Below are 20,638 nucleotides of genomic sequence, written 5' to 3'. Positions count from 1 at the left end.
GGCAGACCGGGTGAAGGATGCAGCTGGAATGACTGAGTGAATCCTTTCCCACAATGGCGGTTGCCTTCCCTAACAAGGGAGAGTGTGAATCAGATGGGGGCTTTCTCCCCACCACCTCCTCCCTGAAACGGTCTCATCGTTAGATTCCGAACTCCACATTTCTGACTAAATACCAATTCTGCCTTCTGTCGTGGCGGGATTCGAATCCGGGAGTCCCCGGAACTGGGTTGATGGTCCAATCGATAATGGCACTCGGCCGTCACTCCTTCAATCCCCCTGTGAACTCGCTGGTGCTTGTTCAGGTGGGAGGAATAGGTGAAGCCCTTCCCGCACTGAGAGCAGGTGAACGGCCTCTCCCCGGTGTGGATCTGCTGGTGCCTCAGCAGGGTGGAGACCGAGGTAAAGGCCTTCCTACACTCGGGGCAGCTGAAGGGCCTCTCCCCCGCGTGGACCCACCGGTGGGCCAACAGGGCAGAGAAAAACATGAAGGCCATCCCACAATCGGGACAGCTGAAGGGCTTTTCCCCTGTGTGGTCCTGTTGGTGGGCCAGCAGGTGGGAGGAATGTCTGAAAGCCTTCCCGCAGTCGGTGCAGGGGAATGGCCTCTCCCCGGTGTGACTGCGCCAATGAGTCTCCAGGGCAGATGGGAAACGGAAGCCTTTCCCACAGTCGCCACACTTCCACGGTTTCTCCACGGCTGAAGCTTCAGCTGCACATAAAAGCATTTCCAGCCCCTCCCTGCTCTGAATTCCTCTTCCCAGGCCGTATAACTGTTTCAGGCTCCACACTCAGTGAGCTGCAACAGTGGGGTCTCTCATCCAGTCCCACTGATGCTGAAAACATACTCAGACAGGAACCAAAAAGCTTTGATCCCTCTCACAGAAATCACAGTCGAAAATCGTTGCAGTCCTGGTGGACTGAGTGACTGTCAGACATTGATGTTGAAGTGAGGACCGCAAATGCTGGAGAGTCAGTCGAAAAATGTGGCACTGGAAAAGCACAGGGATGTCAGACAGCATCCGAGGAGCAGGAGGGTCAATGTTTCGGGCATAAGGTCTTCATAAGTTGATTGAGAAACTTCCGCCTTCAGATCTTCAAATACGCTGTAAAAAGAGATTACAAAAGTCATCACTATCAGACCAGGGTAGAAATTCAGAACAAGGAATTCTACTTTCTGCAGAATATTCTTTTCTTTTATTATTCCACAAAATTGAAAGCACCATCCCACTCTCTCTCCCCCTCTGTTCTCATTCCGCTCTAACTAATTCTCCTGAAGGTGCTGATTCAGGATCTTACAGGGACAGAAAAGCAAAAACATTAAGACTGACATCTCTCTGCATTTTGGATACCTCCACCTGAAAGTTAATATCTTTCACAACACTGGGATCCTGCTGAGAGTGAGCAGGTCTGACTTTGGGAAGCAAATAAAATGTGTGTCAATTCAGGATGAAGCTGCCACGCAGCTTCTTGAGGAACAACCAGAAACAAGATGGTTAACATCCCTGGGAAGGGGAAGCAAAATGAGACGTCAAGGTCTTAACACTGACACCAGAGAGAAATTGAATATACTGACATGGCAAACGTTAGTGGAAAGCCAGAGTCATAGAGATATACAGTACAGAAACAGACCCTTCGGTCCAACTCGTCTGTAATGACCAGATATCGTAAATCAATCTGGAACCGTTTGCTCACACGTGGCCCATAGCTGGGGTCATCCCCACCCCCTTGTCCTGAGACCTTGATGCCTCCAAGCTGACCCTCAAAGGTTCGGTTTGTCCCTACATTCTTTCCCAGCAGTCTTTTGTAAGTTTTGAAAACTTTCCCAATCTTCTGAGTATAGGACTTGGGAAGTTATGTTGGAGCTGTACAGGACATTGTTCCAAATGTGGCCTAACCATTGTGTGCAATTAGGATTTCCTTCCTATCAGTAAGTGGTTGTGAAACGTCGACTTTTCCACCTCCTGCCTGTCTATTTTGCGAATTGAGACACAGACCTGGATCAACGTTTCCAGAGTCTGTCCCTCCCGGATTCAGTCTCTTTCCTTTCAATTGCTGCAAGTCAACAATTGAACCCCAGAATGAAAAAGAAATGGAAAAGGGAGCAAGATAAGAGAGTACCGTAGTCACATATCTGGGACACAGGAAGGAATTTGCAGTCTGGGTAAAGCTCAATCTTTATTCAGAGAGGATCAGGAGTCACAGCTTGAGAAGTTCATGATCCAACTTCCGCATTCAGACAATGGGCTGGCTCTGATTGGTAGGAGGACCAGTCTTCTTCCAGTCCTCCAATGCTGCCTATTGGTCAATCAAAAGTAGGTCTCGCGCCTTTTTTTGCGCATGGTGATGAGCATGCTCAGTGATTTGCTTACACTGGCCAGCATGCACACTGCGTTGCTACAACCGGTAAACATGCGCAGTATGCTCTACGGGGATGTTGGTGTTACTGACAGATTTTGTGTCCAAATGCCAATAGGGGAAAAAGATAGAGCCACAATTTTTATCCCTGTGGCTCAATATTTTATTCCTTTTGCATTTTGTCTGGCTGCTCAATTTTTGTATGTCTTTTCCCTTTGTTGTGGGGACAAGGCGCTGAGACCAGAACTGGAGGGCATAGATTTAGTGTGAGAGGGGAAAGATTTCTGAGGGTCCTTAGGGGCAATCTTTTCGCACAGAGGGTGGTATGTTTATGGAATGAGCTGCCAGAGGAAGTGGTGGAGGCTGGTACAATTACATTATTTAAAATGCATCTGTATGGGGATATGAATAGGAAAGATTCAGAGGGATAAGGGGCAAAATGCTGGCATATGGGTCACTAGATTAATTTAGGAAATCTGGTCAGTGTGGACCGAAGGGTTTGTTTCTGTGCTCTACAACTCTGTGACTCTATCTTTAGATAGTATGGAAAAAAAAGAGCATGAAAGCATGGGAAGGGTTAGAGCCTGGAGACCACTGCCAATTTGTTGCAAAGGATAGTGGAAAGCTCTTACTCTAATTAGCAGAGTAAGGTTGAGGCTGAAAAGTCACTATGGCAAGATGAGATAACAGTCGGTAAAGTTAGCCTCACCTACTAAATATGATTGACAGGATTGGGACAATAAATATTTGGGACATGACATTAAATATCTAATTAATAATTAGTAGAGTCAGCCTGCTTGAGACTATTGACAATAAATATCTAATCATGACATTAGGAAAATATTAAGTAGGGTCTGGAATGAAAGACTATTATTGCAAAAGTTGACAATAAATATCTAACTGTGACATTAGAATAACATTAAGTAGAATGTAGGAAAAAACTATAAGGGCACAACTAAAGAGATAATGGGAACTAACACCACTGGTTCATTGTGTAGCTCGAGTGAGGTACTTTTGATTAATATAGTTGGACGTGCTGATAAGCTAAGAGGAACATGAAAAATAAATATAAAAAACCACGGACCCTGAGGTTCGTGGGCATTCAAGAATCTGCATTCTCAGTGTCACGGTTTTGTGTTTTCAAATAAAAGACTCACTTCTTGAAGAACTCTCTGTGTCTCCTGGTGATTCTCTACATTTTCTCCACACGAATAGTTGGAACCAGTTTCATGAGACTAGGAATTGGCCATTCACCCCTTCCAGCCTGTCCTGAGCTGTGGTCGAACTGCGCAAGAATCAGAAAGATTTCAGCAGCTCTTTTTAAAAGTTGAACGTGCTTTCAAACTTTAATTATGTTTCCGAATATATCATTTTAGCTATTTTCATTTTTAAAGATCAGACATTTGTTACCCCGACTCCCAGTTGAGTCATCACCATCCATTCTCTCTCTCTCTTCTGAGAAGGGCTTGATACAGTGATCAAAGACGTCTGGAGGCATGAGAAAGACCAGGGTGGGGAGGGGGCACTGGGGAGAAAAGAGAGAGAATGCATGCGGGGCAGAGAATGGATGTGGGGTAGAGATACAGAATATGGACGGGGGCAGAGGATGTGGCTACAGCAAGACTGGCAGGCCACAGGGTGAGGTTAGAGAAAGCCTGAGGGGGGCAGAGGTTGGGGAGAAGAGAAAGACTGTGGGGCCAGAGGGTGAGGTTAGAGAAACACTGAGGGGGGGCAGAGGTTGGGGAGAAGAGAAAGACTGGGGGGGACAGAGGGTGGGGTTAGAGAAAGACTGAGGGGGGCAGAGGTTGGGGAGAAGAGAAAGACTGGGGGGACAGAGGGTGGGGTTAGAGAAAGACTGAGGGGGGCAAAGGCTGGGGAGAAGAGAAAGACCTGCAGGGCAGAGGGTGGCGGACCAAAGAATGGGGCGTCAGAGAATGGGGAGGGGGAGAGAATAGTCGGCGTTTAGAGTATGGGGACAGAGAGAGAATGGACAGGGGTAGTGGGTGGGGTGGGCAGGAGAGAATGACTGGACAACAGACGGTGGAGGGCGATGGAAGAATGGATAGGGGGCAGAGGGTGGGTGGAGAGAGAATATAGATGGGAGAGATGGAGAGCAGAGGATGAGGGGAAGAGAGAGAATGCATGGGGAGGCAGACAGTGGGAAGTGGGTGGGATAACGGGTGCACAGGGTGGGGGGAGAGAGAGAGAATGGACAGTAGGTCGTGTGGGTGGCAGGAGGAATTGACGGGGACACTGTGTGAATTTTTGTGTCTTGGAGAGGGGGGCTGGTGGTAAAAGCATCCCACTCACTTCCAACATCCCCTTCTCTGCACACATGCAGTGTAGATTTTTGAGTCTGGGTGGGATGTTGTTCAGAGGGTCAGTGTGGACTCAATGGGTGGAATGGCCTGCTCCCACACTGTAGGGATCCTATGATTACGAGAGCTGTCAAACCAGCAACTTCTAATTGGTGAAGTTAAAGGCTAGCCAATCTTTAAGCAGTTTTCCATGCGTTCACTCGATTTGCCCTTTCAACATTCCTTGAATTTAGGGTGTTCCATTGTAGGGTTTAATTATGATACAGAAAAAGCAGCATCTAGTCTCATCTGTGTGCAGAACCACCTCAACTGACTGAACAAGCGTAACAATTCTTCTGTCTGCTCTTTAGATGTGACATTCTTTCTTTCTTTCTTTCTCTCTCTCTCTCTCTCTCTCTCCCCAGTACCAGTCAGGTACCAGTCCCACAATTCTGTGTTACCCATGGAGGGAGGGGAAGGAAAGTGTCTCACTCTCAGACATTGGAGGGGAGGACAAAGTTTCAACCAGTGGGAAGTTAAAATTAAACCCTGCTTTTTTTTTGTTTTAAGAAACTCAAACTGCATCGACTTGGGGAGAATAAAAAAATGAAGAAAAGGGAGCTCAGAAAGTGTCCTCCCTGCAAGTGACATACACACATACACACACAATTCCCACTGCTCAGCCAGAGACTGTGCTGCCCCCATCCCCTCAGTCTAGGAGTAAACGTTGGAAAGGTGATAGTGTTGATAGTCAGGAGGATGGTCTCCGGCTACACTCTGATATCGATCAGCTGGTAAATGGGGTAGAGCGATGGAATTTAATCTTCAGGCATTCTGAGAAATTTAATAAGGGAAGGAAGTATGCAATAAATAGTGGGTCCCTACAAGAGGACTTTACTGTCCAAGTCCAGAGATTCCCAAAGTGCAGATAAAACGGGGGAGGGGGCGTGGTTTGGTGAGGAAGGCATAGGTTTATACTTTTTCACACAGAGGGTGGTGCGTGCGTGCAATGAGCTGCTAGAGGAAATGGTGGAGGCTGGTCCCAATGCAACATTTAAAAGGCATCTGGATGGGTACTTGAATGGGTAGGGTTTAGACGGATATTGGCCAAATGCTGGCAAATGCGATAGATTAATTTAGGATATCTGGTCAGCATGGATGAGACGGACTGAAGGGTCGAGTTTCTGTACTGTACAACTCTCTGACCACCCACTTCATTTTGAAATCTTTTCACTGCCCCTTGCAACACCCTGTTAGGGTTCAGAGAGTGCCATATCCTGAAACCTCCTTCCTCACGTCTCCTGTGTATTTTAAATCAATTCTGCAAGATTTAGGAAGCATAGGATGGGGAAGGAAACTGCAGGGGATAGACATATTAGAAATGTGGAGCTTATTCAAGGAAAAGTTACTGTGTGTCCTAGAAAAGTATATACCTGTCAGGCAGGGAGGAAGCTGTAGAGCACGCGAGCCATGGTTTGCGAAAGAAGTGGAATCTCTGGTCAAAAGGAAGAAGAAGGCTTATGTTAGGATGAGATGTGAAGGCTCAGTTAGGGCGCTTGAGGGTTACAAGGTAGCCAGGAAAGACCTAAAGAGAGAGCTCAGAAGAACCAGGATAAGACATGAGAAGTTGTTGGCGGATAGGATCAGGGTAAACCCTAAGGCTTTCTATTGGTATTTAAGGAATAAAAGAATGATGAGAGTAAGATTAGGGCCAATCAAGGATAGTAGTGGGAAGTTGTGTGTGGAGTCAGAGGAGATAGGGGAAGCACTAAATGAATATTTGTCAACAGTATTCACTCTGGAAAATGACAATGTTGTCGAGGAGATTACTGAGATACAGTCTACTAGACTAAGTGTGATTGAGGTTCACAAGGAAGAGGTATTAGAAATTCTACAGAGTGCGAAAATAGATAAGTCCCCTGGGCCGAATGGGAGTTATCCTAGGATCCTCTGGGAAGCCAGGGAGGAGATTGCCGAGCCTTTGGCATTGATCTTTAAATTGTCATTGTCTACAGGAATAGTGCCAGAAGACTGGAGGATAGCAAATGTGGATCCCCTGTTCAAGAAGGGGAGACAATCCTGGTAATTATAGACCAGTGAGCCTTACTTCAGTTGTTGGTAAAGTGTTGGAAAAGGTTATAAGAGATAGGATTTATAAGCATCGAGAAAAGAATAATTTGATTAGGGATAGTCAGCACAGTTTTGTGAAGGGTAGGTTGTGCCTCACAAACCTTATTGAGTTCTTTGAGAAGGTGACCAAACAGGCAGATGAGAGTAAACCAGTTGATGTGGTGTATATGGATTTCAGCAAGGCATTCGATAAGGTTCCCCACAGTAGGCTATTGTACAAAATGCGGAGGAGTGGGATTATGGGAGATATAGCAATTTGGATCAGTAATTGGCTTGCTGAAAGAAGACAGAGGGTGATGGTTGTCAGGAAGTGTTCATCCTGAAGTCCGGTTACCAGTGGTGTACCACAAGGGTCGGTGTTGGGTCCACTGCTGTTCATCATTTTTATAAATGACCTGAATGAGGGCGTAGAAGGGTGGGTTAGTAAATTTGCAGATGACACTAAGGTCGGTAGAATTGTGGATAGTGATGAAGGATGTTGTCGGTTACAGAGAGACATAGATAAGCTGCAGAGCTGGGCTGAGAGGTGGCAAATGGAGTTTAATGCGGACAAGTGTGAGGTGATTCGCTTTGGTCGGAGTAACCAGAATGCAAAGTACTGGGCTAATGGTAAGATTCTTGGTAGTGTAGATGAGCAGAGAGATCTCGGTGTCCAGGTACACAGATCCTTGAAAGTTGCCACCCAGGTTGACAGGGCTGTTAAGAAGGCATACAGTGTTTTAGCTTTTATTAATAGAGGGATCGAGTTCTGGAACCATGAGGTTATGCTACAGCTGTACAAGACTCTGGTGCGGCCGCACTTGGAGTCTTGTGTACAGTTCTGGTCACCACATTATAAGAAGGATGTGGAAGCTTTGGAAAGGGTGCAGAGGAGATTTACTAGGATGTTGTCTGGTATGGAGGGAAGGTCTTACGAGGAAAGGCTGAGGGACTTGAGGCTGTTTTCGTTAGAGAGAAGAAGGTTGAGAGGTGACTTAATAGAGACATATAAGATAATCAGAGAGTTAGATAGGGTGGACAGGGAGAGCCTTTTTCCAAGAATGGTGACGACGAGCACAAGGGGGCATAGCTTTAAATTGAGGGGTGATAGATATAGGACAGATGTCAGAGGTAGTTTCTTTACTCAGAGAGTAGTAAGGGTATGGAATGCTTTGCCTACAATGATAGTAGATTTGCCAATTTTATGTACATTTAATCATATTGGACAAGCTTATGGACGTACATGGAATAGTGTAGGTTAGATGGGCTTCAGATTGGTATGACAGGTTGGCGCAACATCGAGGGCCGAAGGGCCTGTACTGCACTGTAATGTTCTATGTTCTATGTAATACCGATTGTATGTTACTGGTTTTGTACTTTAAACACACAGACACATACAATATAATCAGAATTTCTATTTGGTATGGACAGTAATGACTTTTTCAACTTTATTTACAGGGTATCAGAAGGGGAAGATCTGCAGATACAAATCTCGGAAGAAATTCCATAACAAGATCTGACAGGGTCACTCAATATCATTGGGGGTTTGAATTTGGAAGGAGAAATCCATTCTACATGCTTCAAAAGGTACTGGACATCAGTGTGACCAGAGAAGCACTCAGGCAGGAACACACCAGTGAACTGAGTTTTAACTGGTTACACAGACTGAGAGTGAGTGTGTCCCAGTGAGCTGACTGTGGGAAGGAGCTTTAATCAGTTACACAGACTGAAAGAGAGAGGGGCTGGGGCATGTTTTTGTTTACCCTGGAGTATCAGAGCCTGAGGTGTGACCTTATAGAGGTTTATAAAATCATGAGGGGCATAGATACGGCGAATAGCCTAGGTCTATTTCCCCAGGGTGGGTGAGTCGCAAACTAGAAGGCATAAGTTTTAGGTGAGAATAGAAAGATTTAAAAGAGACCTAAGGGACAAATTTTCATGCAGAGGGTGGTGCATGTATGAAATGAACTGCCAGACGAAGTGTTGGAGGTGGGACAATTACAAAATTAAAATGTGCCCAGATAAATATTTTGGGTTTAGAAGGATATAGGGCAAATACTGGAACTTGGGACTGAGTCATATTGGGAAATTTGCTCAGCATGGATGAGTTGAACCGAAGAGCCTGTTTCCATGCAGTGTGACTCTCTAAGTCTATTCCAGTTTCAGCAGATTTGTGGTGGGTAAAAGTGGCTCATGTCCCCTTTCTTGGGAATTTTGGAAAATATAAAGGGGCTGTTAAAAGTACTTTAACTTTGGGAACACTGCATCTTGTAAGTGCATTTGTCAAATATTTTCAGAGAAATTTGCTACAACTGGCAGACTGAAAGTTTTCCCACGGAATGTTACACAGATATTAAGAATGTTACCTTCTGTAAAACATTTTGCTGAAAAAAGAAGAATTATTCAACTTGCTAACATGATGCAAATGTTGGAGAGAAAGGAAACTGCCAAGATCAAAAAAGTTGATGAAAGTCAACACTTATCAGATTTTTTCAGTTCTAGAAACACTTTCACTGGAGACACCCAGAAGAGGGGTGTCTCATACCTATTCTTTCAATTAGTTGTGAAATAGTGTTTGTGTGTCTTAATTGTTAAGTCATACCTGGCATATGGAAAGATGGCTATGGCTGTTGGAGGTCAGTCATCTCCAGGACGTCTCTGCAGGAGTTCATAGGGTAGTGTTCTAGGCCCAACCATCTTCATCAATGACCTTCGTCCATCATAAGGTGGAGATGTTCGCCACTAATTGCACAATGTTTAGCACTATTCACAACTCCTCACAAACTGAACAGTTCAGTTTGAAATGCAACAAGATCTAAACCACATCCAATGGGCTGATGAGTAGCAAGTAACATGCATGCCTTGCAAAATGCCAAGGAGTGACTCATCCACAAAAGAGATAATCTGACCACTGACCTGTGATATCAACAATGTTACTGTCACTAAATGCCCCATGATCAATATCCTTGGGGTTGAACATTGAGCAGAAACTCAACTCGAAGAACCACATACACACAGTGGCTACAAGAGCAGATCATAGGCCAGGAATACTTCAGACAAGTAACTCACCTCCTGACTCCCCAAACTGTATTCTATCTTCTACAAGGCACAAGTCTGCAGTGAAATAGAATACTCACCCACCAGCTTGGATGGATGCAGCCTCAACAGCATTCAAAAAGATTGGTACCATTCAGGAAAAAGTCGCCTGCTTGATTGGCACCATTTCCACATACATCCACATTCAGAAGCCGTAGTGTGTACTATTTAGAAGACGCACTGCAGAAATTCACCAAAGGTCCAAAAGGATGTGCAGGGTCAGGTGAATTGGCCATGCTAAATTGCCCGTAGTGTTAGGTAAGGGGTAAATGTAGGGGTATGGGTGGGTTTCGCTTCGGCGGGTCGGTGTGGACTTGTTGGGCCGAAGGGCCTGTTTCCACACTGTAATCTAATCTAATCTAATCCTGAGAAAATATCTTCCAAACCAACAACCACTTCCACCTAGAAGGACCAGGACAACAGATACTTGGGACCACAACCTCTTGCAAGTAACCCTCCAAGCCACTCACCATCTTGACATGGAAACATATTGCCATTCCTTCAGTGTCGCTGGGTCTAAATCCTGGAATTCCCTGCCGAAGGGCATTGTGGGTCACCGTGCAGCATATTGACCACCCCCTTCTCCAGGGAAACTAAATGCTGGCAACTTCCATGTAGCACAAGTAACTTTTAATAAATTATCGAAACAGAGGGTTGGAATCTACAAACGAAAAAAAATAATGTTAAGGAGGGACAGATGAATGGCATTGATTCCGTCCTTATTTGAAGACAGATAAAGAGCGACATACTGACACTGAGTTAGAAATAGAGTTTAGAGTTAAACACCTGCAGGGTTTCGCTCAGTGAATAAATTTAAAATCGATTAAAGATTGGCTCCTCACGCGTATTTCACTACCACGTGAATGGGTCGGTTAAGAAGGCATTTGGGACACTTGATTTCATTAATGGCAGCTATAGCTCCCACAATCCAAGGCGGTGCAGAAACCTCTCTATTTGGCCGCGTGCAGAGCGCATACATGCTGTGAGGGATGTGCTGGTGCGCATGTGTGAGATCGGGAAGGGACCCCGCCCTTCATCGTTCTGATGGACGGGCAGACCAACCTTTGGGAAACTCTGGAGGACCGGAAGGAGACGCGTCCTCCAGTCAATCAGAGCCACCCCCGTATTGGCTGAATGCGGAAGGTGGGCCATGAGCCTCTGCTGCCCTCTCTCACTCAGAGAAGACTGAGCTTTACCCCAGACGGCAACTTCCTTTCTCTATCTAACATCTGTGAGCACAACACCCTCTTTTCTCGCCCTCCCCTCCTTTTCTCATCCTGGAGTTCAGCTGTTGGTTTGTATCAACTGGAGAGAAAGCAAGTCAATCCAGGGGAGGGCACAGAGTCTGGATAAGGTTGCTCTCGATCTGTGTCTATTAAAACCATCGACAGGCTTTGTGAGAGATTTGATTTGATTTGATTTGATTTATTGCCACAACGAGACATTGACAAGATGCAGATCTGGGCTGATAAGTGGCAGATGGAGTTCAACGTGGAAAAGTGTGACGTTATCCACTTTGGAAGGTTGAATCGGAATGCAGAACACAGGATTCTTGGCAGTGTGGAGAACAGAGGAATGTTGGGGTCCATGTCCACAGATCCCTCAAAATTGCCACGCAAGTTGATAGTGTTGTTAATGAGACTTATGGTGTGTTGGTTTTCATTATTAGGGGGATTGAGTTTAAGAGCTGTGAGGTTGTCCTGCAGCTTTATAGCATCCTGGTTAGACCACACTTGGAATATTGTGTTCAGTTCTGGTCACCTCATTATTACGAAAGATATGGAAGCCTAGAGCGGGTGCAGAGGAGTTTTATCAGGACGCTGCCTGGACTGGAGGGCACGTCTTATGAAGAAAGGTTGAGGGAGCTAGGGTTTTTCTCACTGGAGGATTATTAACATTTATTTTCCCAGAATTTCCAGGAAACAGGACTTATGTCAATTTCACCAACCAGGATTCTCCTGAAATTGGGTGCACTAAAAACATTCAGCTGGAAGATTATCAGCAAAAGGTTCTGGTTTCAGTTATAGACTTACATGACACGGAAACAGAGCTTTTGGTTCAACAATCTGACCCAGTCCCAATTTCAGGCATTTGGCTGCTATCCCTCTAAACCCAAACCCTTCATCCAGACACCTTTCAAATGTTGTAATTGTTCCCACCTCCACCACTTCCTCTGGCAGCTCATTCCATACATACACCATCCTAAGCATGAACAAGGTGCCCCTTAGGTCCTTTATAAATCTTTCCCCCTCTCACCTTAAACCTATGCTTAAACCTATGTCTTACTTTGGTGGTAGGCAAAGTAATGGAAAGGATACTGAGGGATAGGATTTATGAGTATCTGGAAACACACTGTTTGATTAGGGACAGCCAGCACGGATTTGTGACGGGTCGGTCTTGCCTTACAAGTCTTATTGAATTCTTTGAGGAGGTGACCAAGCATGTGGATGAGGGTAGAGCAGTGGATGTAGTGTACATGGATTTTAGTAAGGCATTTGATAAGGTTCCCCATGGTAGGCTTATGCGGAAAGTCAGGAGGCATGGGATCGTGGGAAAATTGGCCAGTTGGATGGAGAACTGGCTAACTGGTCGAAGTCAGAGAGTGGTGGTAGATGGTAAATATTCAGCCTGGAGCTTCAGTTACAAGTGGAGTTCAGCAGGGATCAGTTCTGGGTCCTCTGCTGTTTGTAATTTTTATTAATGACTTGGAAGAGGGAGTCGAAGGGTGGGTCAGTAAATTTGCAGATGATACGAAGATTAGTGGATTTGTGGATAGTGAGGAGAGCTGTTGTCAGCTGCAAAGGGACTTAGATATGATGCAGAGCTGGGCTGAGGAGTGGCAGATGGAGTTCAACCCTGTCAAGTGTGAGGTTGTCCATTTTGGAAGGACAAATAAGAATGCAGAATACAGGGTTAACGGTAGGGTTCTTAGTAAGGTGGAGGAGCAGAGGGATCTTGGGGTCTATGTTCATAGCTTTTTGAAAGTTACCACTCAGGTGGATAAAGCTTGTAAGAAGGCCTATGGTGTATTAGCATTCATTAGTAGAGGGATTGAATTCAAGAGTCATGAGGTGATGTTGCAGCTGTGTAGGACCTTGGTAAGGCCACATTTGGAGTACTGCGTGCAGTTCTGGTCACCTCACTTTAGGCAAGATGTGAAAGCTTTGGAGAGGGTGCAGAGGAGATTTACCAGAATGTTGCCTGGAATGGAGAATAGGTCGTACGAGGATAGGTTGAGAGTGCTAGGCCTTTTCTCATTGGAACGGCGAAGGATGAGGGGTGACTTGATACAGGTTTATAAGATGATCAGGGGAATGGATAGAGTAGACAGTCAGAGACGTTTTCCCCGGGTACAACAGAGTGTTACAAGGATACATAAATTTAAGTTGAAGGATGGACGGTATAGGGGGCTGTCAGGGGTAGGTTCTCTACACAGAGAGTGGTGGGGGCATGGAATGCGCTGCCTGTGGGAGTGGCAGAGTCAGAAGCATTGGTGACCTTAAAGTTGCAATTGGATAGGTACATGGATAGGTGCCGAAGCTAGGACAAATATTTGGCATAACATCGTGCTGTATTGTTCTATGTTCTATGCCCTCTAGTTCTGGACTCTGTACCCTGAGGATAAAAGACCTTCGTATTCACCCTCTCCAGGCCCATCATAATTGTATAAACCTCTGTATGGTCACTCCTCAGGTGCTGATGCTCCAGGGTTAAAACTCCCCAGTCTCTCCCTATAACTCAACCTCCAGTCCCAGCAACATCCCTGCAACTCTTTTCTGCAGCCTCTCAAGTTTAACAGGGTCCTTCCACATGAATGGCCACTAGACTTCCATGCTGTGTTCTAAAAGTGGTCTCACCAATGTCCTGTACAGCCACAAAATAATGTCCCAACTCCTATACTCAATGCTGTGACCCATGAAAGCAAGCACTTTCTTGACCACCCTTCCACTTTCAAAGAATTATGTGCCCACACTCCTGGTACTATTTATTCAGCAACACTTCCCAGGGCTCTACCATTCACTGTATGAGTCTGCCCTGCTTAGTCTTCTCCAGTTTTGTTCCATTTGCTCACACAGGCGTGTCTTGTTGACTTTGTTCTGAGCAGTGTGGAAGCTTCCTTCCTTTCATACCTTCATTAACACCCAAATGATCTCAATTACTTGTTCACCATTGTTAGCAATCTATGCATTTGGCTCTGGGTACTCTCACCATGTGTTCCCCTCGCTCTTAGTCCCTTCTCTGTCTACGACATAAGAACCAGCATTTCCCAGCCCCTTTCAGTTTTGAACAAGCGTGAAATCAGACTCGAGACATTAACTGTTTCTCTCTCCACACGTTTCCTGACCTGAAGACTTCACCACCCCCCCCCCCCCCCCCAGTCCACACAAGGATAGAAATGTCAGCACCTGTTTCTCCAAATGTCCTGTTTGATTTGCCCATGATACATTCCTTGGATTTGGAGTGTTCTAATGTAGTGTTTAATAGGGATCCATCAAAAGCTACATCCAGTCTTGTCTGAGAGCAGAACCAACTCAACAGACTGGACAAGCTGCACAATTCTTCTGTGTGCTCTGTAGGTGTGACATTCTCTCTCTCTCTCTAACCCAACAGGATTACAGACGTTGGGAATACCATTCTCCCTAAACATGATTCCTAATCCACAGTTATTCCAGACTTACATGCGTAATATCTAAACCTAAATAGTTAAAGCTCCTCAGCCTGATCTCCCACAAACAATAGAATAGTTTCAGCACAGAAGGAACGTGCTCTAATGGAACAATGTCTGTTCTTAAATTCCACATAAAGTTTAATATTGCATTAACCTGTTATAAATGGTGTCTGTTTCTGAAAGTCACAGGGAGGCATGCTTTTTGGGGAACCCTATTGGAGTTTTCTGATCACAGAATCAGACAGGACAAATAAGGCCCTTTGGCCCATCAAGTGTGTCCCACCAATATATTATCATTTCCACAAGATTCATTGAGCTGTACAGCATGGAACCAGACACTTTGATGTCCAAAACTAGAGGTCATAGGTTTAAGGTGAGAGAGAAGGGGATCTAAGGGGCAACCTTTTCACACAGGAGGTGATGTGTGTATGGCATTAACTACCAGAGGAAGTGGTGGAGACTGGTACAGTTACAACATTTCAAAGGCATCTGGGTGGATACATGAGTTGAGAGAGGTATGGGTCAACTGCTGGCAAATGGGATGAGATAAATTTCGGATATCTGGTCAGTGTGGCCAAGTTGGATGGAAAGGTCACTTGTTGTGTGGCTTAGAGCCCGGGAACATCACTGGGTCACCCGGACCCTGACAATTTCCAAATGGCTCCGGGTATTTCTCACAAAAGCCACCGTCAGAAACTTTAGATTTCCTTTTTGTCCAGCCTTCAGCACTGGCGAGCATTCTCTGTTCCTGTTATGGGATCGTGTTCAAATAGCAACCAAAATCAGTGAGTGGTCAAAATAGCCTCTTTATTCAGCAACCGCAAGTTGTACAAGTTTGAGGTGGTGATGGAATCCTGAAAGACCGTCCTTACAGCAGCCCCTTTACACACAGTTGTTACATATACTAACATTCCGTTACTATGGTTTTCCAGCGTTTTATCTATTGTACACAAATGCTGGCTGCTACCCCGATAGGATTGAGATTGTCTGTATGGTCTGCTTGCAGAATTAAGCGGTATCAGTCCTTTTGTCTTTTAAGTTCGTAAATGTTAGTAAAAATACTAGGCCTGCATTATTAAGAGATGTCAGTCCATTAGTCTTTTAAGTTAGTAAATGTTAGTAAAAAATACTAGGACTGTATGCTCTAAATAAGTTAGACATGGTACCTGCCCTGAATAAAAGAATATTAAACTGCTTACCGTAGCTGGGTTGTGAGATTTGTTGAGTATTTGCCGGCGTGAGTTTCATTCATTCATGCAATTTCACAGAAGCGAAGTCTCGACAGTCAGTTTCTTAAAGGGGACAGTGGCTGTGAGTCAGGGAAACTGTTTGATGTTCTGTATCTATTCAGGTCCTGAGAGATGGTTGACAAGGGTTGATTAATATTATAATCTTTCATGAGACAAGACTTTCATGGAGAGAAGATGGCGGGGGACTGGTATTGTTCTGAATACATTACTATTTTGACAGTGATTCAGAGGGAGTTTTTGATGTAGAAATAGGCCTAAACACTGCTTGTAGCAAGAGCTGATGAGGGTTGAAGGTGTGAAAAAGCAGGAATGAGTTGAAAGGGGTGTTTTAATTTAGACTATCTTGTAATCTCAAAATATACTGCAAAACCACGGTTTTATGAATGAATGAATGAAGCCGCATTATAGCAAGGAATTATAAATGAATGAAATGGGAATGTGGTATTATTAGATATAGGGCTCTTGTGAGCAGGTTAGTAAAGACTTATGAATGAGTAAATAGAAAGTGTTCGTGAGTGGGTTAGTAAGGAGACCTATTATACAACATCTCACGCCATGTTATCGTCCTAACAGCCTTGTGGAGGAGGGAGAAACCTGAGCCAATCTTTACACAGGGTAGGTTTATTCACAGAGTCAAACATGACATGTATACACCTCCCAATTCCACTGCATGTTCCAAATCAGTAAATGTGTCTTAATATGTGCTCAACTCACCAGGGAAAGTATACCCTCTTGAATACTAATACAAGTCACACCAACAAGCATCCAAACGTTCTCTACTCGGTGTGGCTGGATTGGTGTCTGATTAGATGGGATGACTGATTGAACTGATTGCCAATGGAGCAGGTTTCTCCCCACTGTGGACAGGCTGTTGTCTCAACAGGGAAGACCAATCAATGAATCCCTTCCTGGACACTGAGCAGGTGAACAGCTCTCCCCAGCGTGGACCCGCTGATGACTCTGCAGGTTGGAGGACTGAACGAATCTTTTCCCGCACACGGAGCAGGTAAATGGCTTCTCCCCTGTGTGGACCCACCGGTGGGTCACTAGGGTGGATGATTGGTTGAACCCCTTGCTGCACATGGAGCAGGTGAACGACCTCTCCCTGGTATGGACATGCTCCGTCAATTGAAAGAAAACTAGATTTACCATTTAAGGCCATACATGTTATTCTGCTAAGTTACTCCTGTTAATTGGTAATTTATTTTGTTTAAAATGTGAGAAGTTAATGAGCAGTTTTTCCAGTTAATCACTGGGTATTCAAATGTCTCTTCAAAATTAGAGACTATAACAAAACTGGGTGTCATTGTGGGATTTTGAATCTGGAGGATATGCTTGGTAAAGTTGGAATGAACAATATTTCAAAGTGAATGTTATCGTGTTAAGTACTAAGACTTTCTGGAGAGGAAAGACTTGCCTTTGTGTGTTGTGCAACACTTAACCAAGGTCAGTTCTATAGAATAAGCAGACAGATTGATGCGAGAGTTGAGAGCTGGGACAAAACATCAGAAATAATGCAGGCAGGAGCACAGCAATTAGAGTTAGAAAGTTAGCCAAAAATATAAAAACAGGAAGGAAAGTTTCATCAGCTTTTCTTAAAAAAAGTTAACAAAGTAAATGTTGGTTCTGTAGAAAATGTCTGGGGATTCAATAACGGAAGATAAAGAGATGGCAGATGAATTGAAAAGAATTTGAATCTATCTTCACTAGAGAGGATACAAGTAATAGCCCAAAACCAGCTAGAAATCAGGAACTGAAAGGGAAGGAGGCACTGAAGACAGTAACAATTACCAGGGAAGTAGTACTGAGTAAAGTGGTGGAACTATGAGCTGACAAGTCCCAGGTACTCGAAGGATTTCATCCAAGACCCTTAAAGAAAAACTGGCCGGTGAAATAGTTAATGCATTGGTTTTAATTTTCCAAACCCCATTAGTTTCAGGGAAGGTTCCTTTAGATTGGAAAACTCCTTTCTTCAAAAAAGGAGGCCGAGAACAAGAAACTGCAGACCATTTACCTTAACATATGTCAAAGGGAAAATATTCAAAGCTATTATTAAAGATGCTATGACAGAACTTATATAAGTTCAAGGTAATCGGGCAGCGCTGAATGTGTTTTAGTCAATGGGGGATAATGTTGTAATAATGTTTTGAAGAACGACCATTCCCCACTGCGACTGAGCTGATAAATCTCCAGTGCCGATAGGGAATGGAATCCCTTCCCACAGTCTCCACATTTCCAGGGCTTCTCCGCAGTTTGGTATCCTTTTGGCTTTCTGTTTCTGATGAACAACTGAAACTGTGATCACACTCAGGAAACGTGTACAGTCACCCCCTGCTGCGAATAGTGTAATGTTTCTTCATCTGTGTAACTGGTTACAGCTCCTTCTCACAGACAGCTCACTGGGACACTCTCTCTCAACAAGGGGAAAAGGCATACGAAAGTTATGCAGCAAGACAAGATGCAAAAGTAATAAAATGTCGAGCCACAGGGGGAAAAAAATTGTGACTCGATCTCTTCCTATTGGCATTTGGAAACTTAATATCTATTGGGAACACCAGCATCCACGCAGAGCATACTGCGCATGTTTGCCGGTGTCAGAAACTCAGTGCGCATGCCCACCAGTGTCAGCAAAACATGAGCATGTTTGTCGCTGTCCGCAAAATGGGGCGCGCGACCTTCTTTTAATTGACCAATAGAGAGCACTGGAGGACCGGAAGAAGACAGTGGCTACCGTTCGGAGCTACTATTGTCTGAATGCGAAAGTTCGACCATGAGCTACTGAAGCTGCTACTCGTGTTCCTCCCTCTCTGAATGAAGATTGAGCTTTACCCAGACTGCAAATTCCTTCCTCTGTCCAAGATCTGTGAGTATGGTTCTCTCTTTTCTCGCCCTCGTCTTTCCGCTTCTTTCTCATTCTGGGGTTGACTTGCAACAACTGAAAGGAAAGCGAATGAATCGGGGAAGGGAGAGACTCTGGAAACATTGGTCCAGGTGTGTGTCTCAATTGGCAAGATTAATAGGCAGGAGGCTGGAAGAACACAGCAAGCCAGGTAGAATCAGGAGGTGGAGAAGTCAACGTTTTGGGTGTAATATTTTTTCAAGACTGGGGATGGATGCAGATAAAGGACTTGCTGGGGGCAGGGTGATGAAGTGGGGATAGGTAAACAGGCTGAGGGTACGACGTGGTTGGTCAATGGGAGAAAGGAATCTGCTTGGTAGCAGGGAGCAGTGGAAATGAGGGGTCGGGGCTGGGAAGGGAGTGGGGTGATGGGAAGGGTGGATATTTGAAATTGGAGAACTGAATGTTGAGTCCTCTGAGCTGTAGGAAGATAGGGTGTTGTTCCTCCAATGTGCAGTTTGGTTCGTTGTGGCAATGGAGGAGGCCAAAGATGTTCTTGTCAGAAAGGGAGTAGGAAGGGGAAATAAAATGGGTGGTGACTGGGAGGTCCGGTCGGCCTCTGCGGACCCAGCTGTGATGCTCGGCAAACCTTTCCCCAAGTTTCTGCTTGGTCTCCCCAATGTAGAGAATACCACAATTTGCAAACACGTGGCAAATGCAGTACCATAATGCGAAGTTATAGCCTTTGCTGTGGGGGGAAAAAAACAGAAAGGAGGTGTATTGTTTAAAAGATGTATTGGGTCGTGAAGAAAGTGAGAGCGGCAGATGCTGGAGATCAGAGTTGAAAAGTATGGTGCTGGAAAAAGCACAGCAGGTCAGGCAGCATCTGAGGAGCATGAGAGTTAACGTTTCGGGCATAAGCTCATCAGGAATGATGTCTGGACACACCAAGGGACCTCAGCGTCCTTCTACATCAGTCAATGCCAGTTGTCAGACAGGTGCAGCAAGCAATCAGCAAGGCAAGTGGTATATGAGCAAGAGGAATTGAGTTCAGAAGTGGGGGTGTCTTACTGCAGTTAGGGGGTCATTGAATATATTCAAGGCTGAACTCATCTGATTTTAGAAAAACAATGAAGTGGAGGAAGACAAGAAAATGATTTTAAGACAGTACAGAACAGTTCCAGAGTCATACAGCACAGAAACAGACCCTTCAGTCCAACTAGTTCATGCTGTCTATATTCACAAACTAAACTCGTCCTACCTGCCTGTGTTTGGCCCATATTCCTCCAATACTTTTGTATTCATGTACTTATCCAAATGTCTTTTAAATGTCAAACTGTATCCACCACTTTCTCTGAACATTCTTTCCACACTTGAACTACGTGTGAAAAGAAAATGGTGCCCCTTATGTTTTTTAAAAATGTTTCTCCTCTCACCTTCAAAATTTGCTCTCTGATCTTGAAACAGCCATCTTCGGGAAGGGCACCTGCCAATCACCTCATCCTTACCCCTCATGATTTTATACATCTCTTTAAGGTCACCTATCAACCTCGTATGCTCCAGTGAAAAAGTCCCAGCCTATCCAATTAGATATAGCTAGATTCGTAGGAGAAAGTGAGGACTGCAGATGCTGGAGACCAGAGTTGAGTAGTGTGGTGCTGGAAAAACACAGCAGGCCAGGCAGCATCTGAGGAGCAGGAGAGTTAATGTTTCGGGTATGAGCTCTTCATCAGGAATGATGTGTGGCTTCATTCCTGAAGAAGGTTTTATGCCCGAAACGTTGATTCTCCTGCTCCTCGGATGCTGCCTGGCCTGCTGTGTTTTTCCAGTACCACACTTCTCAACTCTGGTCTCCAGCATCTGCAGTCCTCACTTTTCCTAGTTGATCTTAACCTACTGCAAATCCTCTTGCAAGGTTGCCTACCTTGAAGAAGCTCTCCTCCTCCCTCTAAAATAGGTAGATTCGTATCCAGTTATGATCTGTTCAGTGTGGTGCATGCTCGAAAGACCAAATGGTCGACTC

General features: G+C 44.9%; 1 long non-coding RNA gene across 1 annotated transcript; it reads right to left on the bottom strand.

Annotated features, from left to right (window-relative positions):
* Nucleotides 1-923: 923 nt before the first annotated feature.
* LOC148144433 (uncharacterized) lies at nt 924-16,668 on the bottom strand. The gene is made up of 4 exons (XR_015751504.1): nt 15,726-16,668; nt 10,328-10,518; nt 3,513-3,640; nt 924-1,103 (listed from the first exon to the last, which is right to left on the bottom strand). It is a non-coding gene; the product is annotated as an uncharacterized LOC148144433 (long non-coding RNA).
* Nucleotides 16,669-20,638: the final 3,970 nt, after the last annotated feature.

This window comes from Chiloscyllium plagiosum, unplaced genomic scaffold (assembly GCF_037043375.1).
Source record: "Chiloscyllium plagiosum isolate Xiang-an unplaced genomic scaffold, Cpla_swu_hap1 HiC_scaffold_27, whole genome shotgun sequence".
Classification (NCBI taxonomy): domain Eukaryota; kingdom Metazoa; phylum Chordata; class Chondrichthyes; order Orectolobiformes; family Hemiscylliidae; genus Chiloscyllium; species Chiloscyllium plagiosum.
The sequence above is the reverse complement of the archived record's forward strand: the minus strand, read 5'-3'. Positions and strand labels throughout refer to the sequence as shown.